Source organism: Canis lupus, unplaced genomic scaffold, assembly GCF_011100685.1.
Source record: "Canis lupus familiaris isolate Mischka breed German Shepherd unplaced genomic scaffold, alternate assembly UU_Cfam_GSD_1.0 chrUn_S1451H1635, whole genome shotgun sequence".
Lineage (NCBI taxonomy): Eukaryota > Metazoa > Chordata > Mammalia > Carnivora > Canidae > Canis > Canis lupus.
The window spans coordinates 246,243-257,819 of NW_023330284.1; positions in this window are offsets into that span (position 1 = coordinate 246,243).

Here is an 11,577-nt window from a genome sequence, read left to right on the forward strand (position 1 = left end):
AAAATGAGGCTGGAGTGGTGGGTATGGTGCTGGTGGTGGGTGGGAGGCCACAGTTGTTGAGAATCTGCTTAGGGTCCTCTGTAGTGGCATAACACACATGCCTTCAGGAGGGTTATTCAAACACCTAAAGAAAAGTCCTCTACTTAACTCTAAACCAATCTCTACAAAAAGCGAACAAATCATATGGAACAAAAATACTTAATAATTTTGTTCTCAAAGTGTAAAGTATAAAGCAATGAATTATTGGACAGAATTGGTTTACTGGCTTTACTTTGAAATTAATACCCATTCATAAGATGGAGAAATGGATTTGTGTGTGTGTGTGTGGGGGAAGTATTAGGATCTTAGGCTATTTTTAGAATAACATTCAGTCGTAGCACTTTGGGGCAGTAATCATGAAACAAACGTTAGACTTGATAAAACTATCCTAGTGGTTCATTTTTGACTTTTATAAATTTATTTTTATTGGTGTTCAATTTGCCAACATATAGCATAACACCTAGTGCTCATCCCGTCAATTCCCCATCTCTGTGCCCGTCACCCAGTCACCCCCAAACCCGCCCACCTCCCCTTCCACCATGCTTAGTTCGTTTCCCAGAGTTAGGAGCTTTCATGTTCTGCCTTTCATATTTCCCACTCATTTTTTTCTCATTGCCCCTTTATTCCCCTTCACTATTTTTTATAGTTCCCAAATGGATGAGACCATATAATGTTTGTCATTCTCCGATTGACTTATTTCACTCAGCATGATACCCTCCAGTTCCATCCACGTCAAAGCAAATGGAGGGCATTTGTTGTATCTAATGGCTGAGTAATATTCCATTATATACATAAACCACATCTTCTTTATCCATTCATCTTTCGATGGACACTGAGGCTCCTTCCACAGTTTGGCTATTGTGGACATTGCTGCTATAAACATTGGGGTGCAGGTGTCCCGGCATTTCATTGCATCTGTATCTTTGGGGTAAATCCCCAGCAGTGCAATTGCTGGCTTGCAGGGCAGATCTATTTTTAACTCTTTGAGGATTCTCCACAGTTTTCCAGAGTGGCTGCACCAGTTCACATTCCCACCAACAGTGCAGGAGGGTTCCCCTTTCTCCACATCCTCTCCAACATTTGTGGTTTCCTGCTTTGCTAATTTTCCCCATTCTCACTGGTGTGAGGTGGTATCTCATGTGGATTTGATTTGTATTTCCCTGATGGCAACTAATGCTGAGCATTTTCTGATGTGCTTGTTGGCTATGTTTATGTCTTCCTCTGTGAGATTTCTGTTCATGTCTTTTGCCCATTTCATGATTGGATTGTTTCTTGGTTTTTCTCTTGCTGATATGATGAATCACATTGATTGTTTTACGAGTGTTGAACAAGCCTTGTGTCCCGGGAATAAATCCTACTTGGTCATGGTGAATAATTTTCTTAATATACTGTTGGATTCTAATGGCTAGTATCTTGATTTTAGGCAAGGATCTCTCTATTTCCTGGATCTGCATGCCTGTTTCCCTTCCCAGATTAGCAATGTTTTCAGTTATGATTTGTTAAAATACATATTCTGGCCCTCTGGCCCTTCGTCGCCTTCGGGAACACCAATGAAACGTAGGTTTTCCTTCCTCAGGCTGTTGTTTATTTCCCTTAATCTATCCTCATGGTCTTTTAATTGTTTGTGTCTTTTTTCCTCAGTTTCCCTCTTTGCCATCATCTTGTCTTCTATGTCACTCACTTGTTCTTCCACCTCGTTAACCCTCGTCATTAGGACTTCTAGTTTGGATTGCATCTCATTCAATTGATTTTTATTTTTTATTTTTTATTTTTTTTAAAGATTTTATTTATTTATTCATAGAGACACAGAGAGAGAATGAGAGGCAGAGACACAGGCAGAGGGAGAAGCAGGCTCCATGCAGAGAGCCTGACGTGGGACTTGATCCAGGGTCTCCAGGATCACGCCCCGGGCTGCAGGCAGCACTAAACCGCTGCGCCACCGGGGCTGCCCTCAATTGATTTTTAATTTCTGCCTGATTAGATCTAAATTCTGCAGTCATGAAGTCTCTTGAGTCCTTTATGCTTTTTTCTCGAGCCACCAGTAGCTGTATAATAGTGCTTCTTAATTGGCTTTCTGACATTGAGTTGTAATCCAGATTTTGTAACTCTGTGGGAGAGAGGACTGTTTCTGATTCTTTCTTTTGAGGTGAGGTTTTACTTCTAGTCATTTTGCTCAGTGCAGAGTGGCCAAAAACAAATTGTATTGGGAAAAGGAGAAAAAGAGAGGAGAGAAAGAAGGAAAGAAAAGAGAAAAAGAAAAAGGAAAAAAGGAAGAAAAAAAGAGACGAAAAAGAAAGAAAGGTAAAAAAGGATGGGGGAAGCAAACAGAAATCAAAAAGCAAAAAAAAAAAAAAAAAAAAGAAAGAAAGAAACACGGGGGAGTATCTTCTGATTCTGTATACTTTAAGTCCCTTGACTTCCCCTGGAACTTGTCCATCTACCTGGTCTTCTGGGGGAGGGGCCTGTTGTGCTGATTTTCAGGTGTTAGCACTTGGGGGAGCTGATCAGCCCCGTGCCTCGTGCAGAGCTCAGTGGGGGTTGTTTACCCTGTGAGGCCCCAGGAGGAACAACCACAGTGGCAGCGGCCAGCTCTGGAGCCCTGGATTCAGCTCCCGCAGTAAATACAGAGCTCTCAGCCTGCAAGGGCCTGGATGCTCTGGTGGCAGGGCCACTGATCTTCTCAGCTCAGGGCAGGAGGGTCCTTGCTGTCCTGGGCCCTCCTGGCCTCTGCCTGTCTTGGGGGAGAACGCATCCTGGGCTGTGTCCCCAGCGCCCTGTGCTCCCTGGCCTGCACTGTTAATTCGTGCTCCTGGCTGTGCAGCCCCCTCTCTGCGAGCCACTGCCCGAGCCCCTCCGAGCTGCTCCTGGAGCCGCACAGCCCCCTCCACACAGAGTCGAAGCCCGAGCCCCTCCGAGCTGTTCCCGGGTCAATGTGTGTGCGCTGCAGTCCTTTAGGGAGCTCTGCGCACTCTCCCTCGTGCACAGTTGCTCTGTTAGTGTCCCAGGGAGCCTGAGGACATCCCCGCCCTTCCTGGGGTCCTGCTCTAACTCCCTTCGAGTGCCTTTCCTCCGGGGATGATTGGTGAAGCTCCTGCTTCTCTGGGACGGAGCTCTCCTGTCCTGGGGGCACTCGCCCCGGCCTTAGCCTGGCTCCTGGCACGGCCCCTCCCCTTTGGATGTCTTTTGTTTCTTTAATTCTTTTTTCTCTGTCTTCTTACCTTGATAGCAGCGTGAACTCTTCTCACTGTAGCATTCCAGCTGTTCTCTCTTTAAATCTCAGGCTGAATTCATAGATTTTCAGGATGATTTGAAGGCTACCTAGGTAATTTTGTGGGGACAGGTGATTTGGGAACACTACTCTTCCGCCATCTTGCCCCTCCTCCCATACAAGGAATTCTATAGACCGATGTAATGAGTAAGACACTGCCAGGTGTAATGACATGGCTATATCTCACAAACACAGTATTGAGCAAGAAAACCTATTCCCAAAAACAACTCCCAAGAATATTGCATAAGCTAATATATATAAAGCTCAAAAGCAGGTAAAATTAACTGGTAGGAACAAGTCACCAGAGGGGATGCCTGGGTGGCTCAGTGGTTGAGCATCTGCCTTTAGCTCAGGGTGTGATCCCAAGGTCCAGGATTGAGCTCCACATGGGGCTCCTTGCAAGGAACCTGCTTCTCCCTCTATGTCTCTGCCTCTCTCTCTCTCTTTGTGTGTCTCTCATGAATAAATTAAAATAATAAAATATCTTTTATAAAAGTCACCAGAGTAATTACCTCTAGGGAAGGGGGCCTAGGGAATGACTGGGAGAGGCCGTAGGGGACTTCTGGAATGCAAGTAATATTTTACTTTTCTATGCAGGTGGCGGTTCCACTGATGTGTTCACTTATGATCTGTACAGTTTTCTAAATGTGTACATTTAAATTTAAATGTTTATTAAAAAGTAGTCCACCAACTGTCTAGCAGAACTAAAGAACATCTATTTTCATCTTCCCTAAAACTTCCCTGCAGCCGCCCATCTCTGCAAGGCTCTTAGGTGCTCCTCTAGGAAAGATATGAAGGTTGAAAGGTAAGTGACTCCATCAGATAGAAGGTAGAGCGAAGAGTGAGAAAAGGCATCCTTGGTGCAAATCTCAGGTGTTTGAAGGAAAACAATCTGGTTAAACAAATGCATGTACTAGGTTAATGACTGTCAACTCAGGACCTTAACCAGATTGATTTGTAGTTTAAAAACATTGTGACTTGGGCAGCCTGGGTGGATCAGCAGGTTAGTGCTGCCTTCAGCCCAGGGCATGATCCTGGAGAACGGGGATCGAGCCCCATGTCGGGCTCCCCATATGGAGCCTGGTTCTCCCTCTGCCTCTGTCTCTGCCTCTCTTTCTCCCTCTGTGTCTCTCATGAATAAATAAATAAATAAATAAATAAAATCTTTAAAACAATAAACAAAACATTGTGACTTGTCTTGGTGATGGTGTGCAGAAACTGGAACCCTGGTGCACTGCTGATGAGACCATAAAATGCTATGGAAAACACTATGGAAGTTCCTCAAAAAAATCTCCAAAAATAAACCATTGAAACTGGAACTACCATATGATCTAGAATCTCCTTTCTGGATATACACTCAAGAAAGAACTGAAAGCAGGGTCTCGAAGAGATATTTGCACATCCATGTTCATAGAAGCACTATTCATAACAGTCAAGAGGCAAAAGCAACCCAAATGGCCATCAACAGAAGAATGGAGAAAGAATATGTGGTATAAACACACAAGGGAATATTAGTCTTAAAAAGGAAGGAAGCCTTGCCACAGGCTGTCACATGGATGAATCTTGAGGACATTAGATCACATAAAATAAGTTAGTTGCAAAAAGATAAATACTGTTTTGATTCTACTAATATGGGCTATCTAAAGTAGTTCAAGCTCAAAGAGGCAGAAAGAACGATGGTTACTTGGCGACAGGGTAAGGGGAAATGGGAATTTGTCTAAAAGGTGGAGAGTTTCAGTTTTGTAAGTTGGAACAGTTCTGGAAATCTGTTGTGCAACCATGTGAATGTATCACAAGGACCCTGAACTGGCCAGATGTGCTTGTCTACCACTGAAATTCTGCCCGTAACTTCTTGGTTTCCATGGCTTTGTTCCTGTCATTCCTGGCTTCTGGGATACCGTTTCCAAGTTCTTTCTGATGACATCTCACCAGTACCTTGAAATCTAGTTGAAATGTCTTCATGAGAGGCCCTCTACAATTAAAAACTACCATAGCACTTTGTAGTATTTTATCTAAAACATCCCACTTTTTGTCTGAATAAATTTTTTACTTTCTGCAGTTGTGAGGAGTGAGGGGAGTTGTCAGAGAAGCAGAAATGGATCTTTGAAATTAAGGGTAAAACAGACACATGGAGGGAAAAAAAGAGGAGCTTGAGAAGAAAGGGAATAAATGAGGATTTTAGCTATTTAATATATAATTCAACTTTTTTTTAAATTTATTTATGATAGGCACACAGTGAGAGAGAGAGAGAGGCAGAGACACAGGCAGAGGGAGAAGCAGGCTCCATGCACCGGGAGCCCGATGTGGGATTCGATCCCGGGTCTCCAGGATCACGCCCTGGACCAAAGGCAGGCGCTAAACCGCTGCGCCACCCAGGGATCCCTAATTCAACTTTTTCAATACTTTGCTGAAAGTTGATCTTAGAGGCCTGGATAGCTGAACTGGCTCATGAGAAACAGGGGTGACTAACAAAGCCCCTGAAACCATTAATAGTAAGGAGAAGCCTTGGGGGGCACCTCGTATAATTCCTCCACTTTTCTCAGGGTAGGAAAACATAGACTTCCAAGATGATTCGCAGTCAGAACCCTTCTAGATTAGTTATAATAGCTAACATTTTTCATCTACAAACTTAATGAGCACACTTTCAATACTATCACCCAAATTGATGATAAAAATTGTCCTATCAACTCAAGAAGTAATGGATATGGATGTTAAACCTTCCGTTATTACTGCAAACTGTCTTACTAACAGCCAAATGGTCCACTTTACAGACTTTATCTTTTTAGGTTGTCTCGTGGTATTCTTGGATTCAACAGATCTGAAGATGTTTAAAATGAAATATTTCTTATATAGTTAAAAATTCATTTTATAACCTTCTTGGTTTTTTTCCCCTGTAGGCTTTTCTAGTTAATGAGAAGCAGAAAACCCTCACTGAAATAATTTTGAGACAATAGGCTAGTGAAATCTTATGAAGACATTTTCTTTCTGACTCAATGACCATTCCAGTGAAAGAAATTATAGTGCACATTCTTTTTACCTTTCAAGGCTGACGGAGATGAAAGGAATCCATGATATTAGAGCAATTCCACATCTTCTCCATGGCAAAAAAAGGCATGCCATTCTTTTTAACCAATGTACGCTGGTTTGATACTTAAAAGCCAGCATGGGGAACACTTAAAACTAAAACGTGTCATTAAAGAAAATTATATACCACCAAGTAGCAAGTTCAGCACCATTTTTAGTTCCATGTTGAGAGAAATGGTGCCAAATTTTGATCTTGTCTCTGGGGACTGAGGTTGCTATCACAGCTACTATTATTTCTACTGGCATGCCTGTTCTTAGATACTGCCAAATATGGATGGGAAGGAGGGGTGGTGACAGCTGGTGACATGCTCAAGCAGTCTGCCAGAACCTTAGAGCAAATCACAGGGGATGTTGTGAAGCGAACACAGAAGCAAGCACCTTTGCCATCAGAAACCCAAACGTAGCTTGTGCCACCAGAACCCTGAAGAGTGACACTCTGAGGTTTTGGCAACCTGGACTATAGTTCTTAAACTATTATTGGCTAAATGCAATTTATTGGCTAAATGCTGTTTAATATTACAAGAGCAAGCAACCATTCTCACAAAGACAAAAAAATAAGAGATAATATGAGAACCAGAGTCTGGTTCAGAAAAAATGGGCTTAATAAAATATCATCCTGAAAATGTCTGCAAGTCGGTTCTGCTTATGCCTCCCAAACCCTGAAAGTCCATGGAGGTAAGCTAAGGTCTAGAGTTGTCCTGTCTTGTAAATCACCTCATATCCACCATGGTACAGTTTCCCAAAAATAATCTTTCTGAGAAAGAGTCATTAAGAACATGTTATCAGAAGTTGCTGGAAAAGAAAATCAGAATCTGACCTTTTACAGTTAAGAGCACAGTTTTCTTTTTTTTTTAATTTTTTATTTATTCATGATAGGCACACAGTGAGAGAGAGAGAGGCAGAGACACAGGCAGAGGGAGAAGCAGGCTCCATGCACCGGGAGCCTGACATGGGATTCGATCCCGGATCTCCAGGATCGCGCCCTGGGCCAAAGGCAGGCGCCAAACCGCTGCGCCACCCAGGGATCCCAAGAGCACAGTTTTCAACACAGATTGCCCGTGGTGTCTTGTGGAACTTTGTTTATACTAAAGGAGAACCAAGTCCCAGTCTCAATTCTGCTTCTAACGAGTTGTGGGACCTTGGCAAGTCACTGGGCTTCTCTGAGGCTTAGATCTCCCATTTTATAATATCAAAAGAACTTCCTCAAAAGGATCTCTAAGGTCTCTTCCAGATTTAAATTCTTTGATACGTCAATATGTTTTAAAAATGTTTTTAAATGTTTTAAAATTTTGCTTTTATTAACATTATTGTTGTTATTTGAGCATTTATGTGTCAAGCATTCTATTACATATCCAGAAAATATTGGTAAACTAGATAGACAAGACCCTTGGGAATGTCTTTTTAGCTCCAAACTGTCTGCCATTTCCTATCTCAGAGTCATAAGTGAACCCAGGACAGAAAGTCTTTGGCTAGGGATGCTATCACATTAGTAGGCACCAAAATGTGAAGCCATCAAGAAAGGATACAGTTCCTAGGACTGGCACAGATAACAAAGACACTTGACCACTTATTTCTCATTTCTGTTGCTAGTATTACATTATTGTCCTCTGTTTTGACATTAATCTTAGTCCACATTTTCCTCCTTTCCATTACAATAGCCTACTGTTTTCAAGGCAAAAGTTCTTTAAAAGATACATGCCTGTAATTAATCATCCTACTGTTGTATATCCTAAGTAAATGGAAATATCCTGCTTCAAAATGATCATAAAATAACTGTAATGGGTTGGTTTTAGATATTGAAAGGTTGCTCTTCTCATTCCTTATTGTTAACTTTCTTTTTTTTATTTATTTATGATAGTCACAGGGGGGGGGGGGAGGCAAAGACACAGGCAGAGGGAGAAGCAGGCTCCATGCACCAGGAGCCTGATGTGGGATTCGATCCCGGGTCTCCAGGATCATGCCCTGGGCCAAAGGCAGGCGCCAAACCGCTGCGCCACCCAGGGATCCCCTGTTAACTTTCTTTTACCCATTTCTTCTCATTTATAAATGTTGCCCTCAGGGAATGGAGCAGATAAAAAGGAAAAGCTAACTTCTTGCCTTAGAATTCTAAATAGAATCTTCTTTTATTTCTAATCTAGGCACTCACTCAAGGAGAAAAATTGCTTTCTTTCAATTCCCAATGGCATCTGACTTGGAAGCTGATCAAAAAGGAGCTCAAGCTCTGAGGATGTATCACTGACCACCTTAGGGCAGAGGGAGAAAGAGAGACCAACTTAAGCCCCTTTCTTGTTTTAAGCAAATGTTACATGAAAAACTAAGGTACGGGGATCCCTGGGTGGTGCAGCGGTTTGGCGCCTGCCTTTGGCCCAGAGCGCGGTCCTGGAGACCCGGGATCGAGTCCCACGTCGGGCTCCCAGTGCATGGAGCCTGCTTCTCCCTCTGCCTGTGTCTCTACCTCTCTCTCTCTCTCACTGTGTGCCTATCATAAATAAATAAAAGTTTAAAAAGAATTAAAAAAAAACTAAGGTACGATGATTCTCTAACTTTAGACTTTCAGGATTTGGAAGGGCATTTGGGAAAATATTTTAGGACAGTGAAATGTAGGTCATAGCTTGTTGGCCTACCTACAGATGCACTTCCCTACTGCGTGGTTTTGCCTTTCAATGTAAGCATTTACCAAAGGATTAAAGAATTTTATGAAACCATGAAAGAACTAGCAAAAATATAAAGAAATACTTAAATAATCTTGGGGTGAAAAGATGTTTCTAAGCTTAACACTGAAAGTATACTAAAAGAAAAAAATTTTAACGCTTTCACTGAATAAAAATTTAAAATTTATATGACAGTAAAAATCATAAATTAAAATTGTTGCAGTACTTTGCTATGCATATGCTATATATATGTTAACATGTTATATATGTTTTATATGGAAGAACACTTAAACTAAAAAATAAAGACCTTAATAGAAAAAGTCAAAGGGCAATATAAGGCAACTGATAATTTAAGTGACACTATAGATTTAATATATTAACTTGGAAAGACATGTTTCTAGTGTTTCTAGCAGGTTTCTTGGGGTGGGTATATGTGTATGAATTTATATGCATTTATAAATATATATGTAAATACATAAAAAATAAGTAGAGCCCATAAAATTACAGACACATATTGCTGGGGAGTAGAACTACATGTACTTTTTATTTTGTTCTTTGTATTAAAGTTTCTTTTTGGTGAGTGGTGAGTGCATGTTACTATAGCAATAAGAAAAAAACTCACTTTAAAGAGTTAAACTTATAAAATTAAACTTCAAAGGAAAACAAGATGTTCAGAAAGTCCTGCGTCCTCTTAGCTGAGGCAGAGACAAAGTAATAATTCTTCTGATAGGAATCTCATTTTCTGAATGTGTGAAAACTGAGACTTGGGAAAAAATATTTTATAAATTGTGAATTCATTTCTTCCTCTGTTAACTTTCTGGATTTAATTTGCTGGTATATAGTGAAGTTGAGAACGCTAAATGTCTTAAAATTTCCCAACTTATAGCAAATAATATTAATGGATAAATATTTATATACTATGTACAATGTATTTACCACTGTGGTAAGTTCCAAGGAAGTAAACAAAAGTATTTATTATATGTTAAATATTCAATAATCCAAACTTTCTACCAAGTCAGTCTGGCATGACTCAACAAACAATGATGATTTGGTAACTTCCCAAGTCAAGAATCTCAGCAACATAAACTCATTGTTTCATATTTTCATGTAACATGCCATCTTCAATAGAGATAATACTATTGGCCCACCATCAACAAAGTGTGCACTTTTGCATAATGGTAAAAAATTTATTCTTCACAGAAATTTGAAAACTCTGGTTACAATCAGAAATCACCAACAATGAGCTAACTTAAATCTATATAGGATTAAATCTGTTAATTGTCATTTAGTACTGATGACACTATACAACTAACATTTTTCAGTGTTCAACACTTTCCAGGTACCAACCTAAGCACTTAATCATTATCACTATTTAACTTCTTGAAAAATTTAGGTTCAGAGACTATGCAACTTGCTCCAGGTCACATAGCTTGTATGGGGATTCCAACTCTGCTGTCTGGCTACAAAGTGCCACATTGCATCTTCATTAAACATTTTATACATTTAGCTACTAAGCAATAATAGACTAATGAAAATGACTTAAGCACTAGTAAAATAGTTTAAAATCATATACTTATAAAAATATGTGAATACTTAAAAATCCATACTTGAAAACTATTCAATGCAAAAATATACAGAAAATGGTCAACACATCAAGCCAAAGCATATGCAGATGAATAGGATGAAACCTAAAGGATCAAATTCATCTTTTCTCCATTACTAGTTCTTCATATATGGCAAAACAAAAGTTCAACTGTTAGATCTAATAACTGATGAATTGTTAAACTTGTTAACTTTGGGGAACAAAAGAAAATAGTTACTTATTCATAGGTACTTTTGTTATGCTTGATCACTTAATCCATAACTAATCAGCCGTTTCATGAGATAGGTATTCTTCCATTTAAAAAAAAGAAAGAAAGAGAATGGGGTTCAGAAAGTCTGAGCAACTCATATCTAACTGATAAACAACAAAGTTACTTGCTTCTAGGCCCAAATGACCCCAAAGTTGCACTAGACATAGGCTAATGTCAATGTAGGAAAGCACAATTAGGAAAATAATGAACTGTACTTTAAAATAATGTTTATATGTGCTCAAAATGTTTATGTGTGCTGACCACAGATTACTACACTTATCTAAGTTACAGAGGAAACTAGCTTTCTTGTATGAAATGCAAGATTTAGTCATGAAAACATTTGCAAAAGTGTAAAATCATTTGCTTTAAAATCTCTATTTGGGGGATCCCTGGATGGCTCAGAGGTTTGGCGTCTGCCTTTGGCCCAGGGTGTGATCCTGGAGTCCCGGGATCGAGTTCCACATCAGGCTCCTGGCATGGAGCCTGCTTCTCCCTCTGCCTGTCTCTGCCTCTCTCTCTCTCTCTCTCTCTATCATGAATGAATAAATAAATATTTTTAAAAAATAAAATCTCTATTTGAAGATTTAAGAAAGAAATAACTCTTTGATCATAATATATGCACTCATTTTTCATGACTAAAAATCTAGTAATAGAAGATAAATTCAGATTTTTCCAGAATTTT